The 2,986-nt window shown below is 43.9% G+C and overlaps 1 non-coding gene across 1 annotated transcript; it reads right to left on the minus strand.

The window, feature by feature from the left end:
• Window positions 1-204: 204 nt before the first annotated feature.
• TRNAF-AAA (transfer RNA phenylalanine (anticodon AAA)) lies at window positions 205-278 on the minus strand. Its single transcript has one exon. It is a non-coding gene; the product is annotated as a tRNA-Phe (tRNA).
• Window positions 279-2,986: the final 2,708 nt, after the last annotated feature.

A 2,986-nucleotide genomic window follows, 5' to 3' on the forward strand; every position in this document is an offset into this window, starting at 1 on the left:
ATACTGTACCATTTGTTAAAAATAAAAATGGAGTGGCAAAGAAAGAAATCACTCTTTTTGTACACTTACAACAGGATGGATGTTGTCCCCCTCTTTTTGCGTCTATACAAAGTGCATCAACAATCCTTCCGAAAGGAATAATCCTTCAAACTAACTCGTCAGGGGTCTATAAAGAGAGACATATGTCAAATACCTGTAAAACTTTGGCCAGTACGGGGATCGAACCCGCGACCTTGGCGTTTTTAGCACCACGCTCTAACCATCTGAGCTAACCGGCCATATTGGTTGGGATCACGGTGATTCGTTTTTTTTCCCCATTCCTTCCTAGGGTGCAGAGTGTTTTGGTCTGCAATCATACCACTTTTTGCCTTGATACTGTACATATGCTGAATAGTGTTTAGAATACAGACATGTCAACTGTCTCTGTTTTGGAGTCAGTGTCACTGATTTTTAGTGTATTTGGTTTCCAAGAAATGTAGCTATTAACACAGAGAATAGTGTGTTTTCCCTGTGTTCATAGATAGGTTTTTGGCATACAGTTGCGTCATACAGTATGTAAGAACAGTTTCTTACATAGGAAGGCAAATTTTAGACTTACGCCCCTTCACATATGGCGGATATTTGGAGGCAAATAAATGATGTACAGTAATACAACATATATATATACAGTATAGATCTCATGTTAAAATATGCACCATGTAACTCCCCTGAAATTCTTTTTCATTCAAATGTCATTGTAGGATACAGAAGCCCAATGCAGTCTGTGCCTTGGCCTATCTATTTCTAAGTGCATCTCTCTGTCTGTGTCTCTATCTATCTTTCTGTCTCTTACAGGACAGCCAGTCTGTGTGATGATCATGATGATGATGTCACAATTCCCAATGTGTCCGTGGATACGTTGTGACAACATCACACAGGCTAGCTCACAGGTCTAGAGCTTTAGTATACAGTAGACCTGTTCAGGCACAGAGGCACAGAGGCAGAGAGGCAGAGAGGCAGAGAGGCAGAGAGGCAGAGAGGCAGAGAGGCAGAGAGGCAGAGAGGCAGAGAGGCAGAGAGGCAGAGAGGCAGAGAGGCAGAGAGGCAGAGAGGCAGAGAGGCAGAGAGGCAGAGAGGCAGAGAGGCAGAGAGGCAGAGAGGCAGAGAGGCAGAGAGGCAGAGAGGCAGAGAGGCAGAGAGGCAGAGACATCAGTTTGTCCCTCCCATGCAAATTAAATTCCTTGAGAGCAGAGAGACAGCAGCAGCCTGTTGATAGGACAGGATTTGGAATGGTTGTGACTCTTTTTTGATCTCTCAACTTCCCTCCCACTGTCTCAGATGCAGCCAGCGTGAAAGTGAGAGAGGAAATGAATGAGGAAATGGATGCGGAGGTGAACTGTTTCTGTCTCTCTTCCTGGTGAATGGGGCGGATTGAGAAAGAAAACGTGCCAGCAGATAGTTTTTATTTTTAGCCCAGATGGATTGCAGCCAATAGGGGGCGACATGCTGTCTGCTTGCCATGACTACATGACTACATGAGTTCATAAGTACTACATGCAGGTGGTATCTTTTCCATCCTTACAATTCAGGGCTTCTCAATCGTTAGCATTACTCACGTCACTTCAGTGATAATTACTGTTTGCGCTAGCTGCTTCTTTATTCTATGCTCTCTTCTTTATTCTATGCTCTGTTCATCCGCATATTTACATTGCATATACTGTAGTACCAAGGTGATATATACTGTACCATTTGTTAAAAATAAAAATGGAGTGGCAAAGAAAGAAATCACTCTTTTTGTACACTTACAACAGGATGGATGTTGTCCCCCTCTTTTTGCGTCTATACAAAGTGCATCAACAATCCTTCCGAAAGGAATAATCCTTCAAACTAACTCGTCAGGGGTCTATAAAGAGAGACATATGTCAAATACCTGTAAAACTTTGGCCAGTACGGGGATCGAACCCGCGACCTTGGCGTTATTAGCACCACGCTCTAACCATCTGAGCTAACCGGCCATATTGGTTGGGATCACTGTGATTCGTTTTTTTTCCCCATTCCTTCCTAGGGTGCAGAGTGTTTTGGTCTGCAATCATACCACTTTTTGCCTTGATACTGTACATATGCTGAATAGTGTTTAGAATCCAGACATGTCAACTGTCTCTGTTTTGGAGTCAGTGTCACTGATTTTTAGTGTATTTGGTCTCCAAGAAATGTAGCTATTAACACAGAGAATAGTGTGTTTTCCCTGTGTTCATAGATAGGTTTTTGGCATACAGTTGCGTCATACAGTATGTAAGAACAGTTTCTTACATAGGAAGGCAAATTTTAGACTTACGCCCCTTCACATATGGCGGATATTTGGAGGCAAATAAATGATGTACAGTAATACAACATATATATATACAGTATAGATCTCATGTTAAAATATGCACCATGTAACTTCCCTGAAATTCTTTTTCATTCAAATGTCATTGTAGGATACAGAAGCCCAATGCAGTCTGTGCCTGGGCCTATCTATTTGTAAGTGCATCTCTGTCTGTGTCTCTATCTATCTTTCTGTCTCTTACAGGACAGCCAGTCTGTGTGATGATCATGATGATGATGTCACAATTCCCAATGTGTCCGTGGATACGTTGTGACAACATCACACAGGCTAGCTCACAGGTCTAGAGCTTTAGTATACAGTAGACCTGTTCAGGCAGAGAGGCAGAGAGGCAGAGAGGCAGAGAGGCAGAGAGGCAGAGAGGCAGAGAGGCAGAGAGGCAGAGAGGCAGAGAGGCAGAGAGGCAGAGAGGCAGAGAGGCAGAGAGGCAGAGAGGCAGAGAGGCAGAGAGGCAGAGAGGCAGAGAGGCAGAGAGGCAGAGAGGCAGAGAGGCAGAGAGGCAGAGAGGCAGAGAGGCAGAGACATCAGTTTGTCCCTCCCATGCAAATTAAATTCCTTGAGAGCAGAGAGACAGCAGCAGCCTGTTGATAGGACAGGATTTGGAATGGTTGTGACTCTTTTTTG

This window comes from Ascaphus truei, chromosome 12 (genome assembly GCF_040206685.1).
Source record: "Ascaphus truei isolate aAscTru1 chromosome 12, aAscTru1.hap1, whole genome shotgun sequence".
Lineage (NCBI taxonomy): Eukaryota > Metazoa > Chordata > Amphibia > Anura > Ascaphidae > Ascaphus > Ascaphus truei.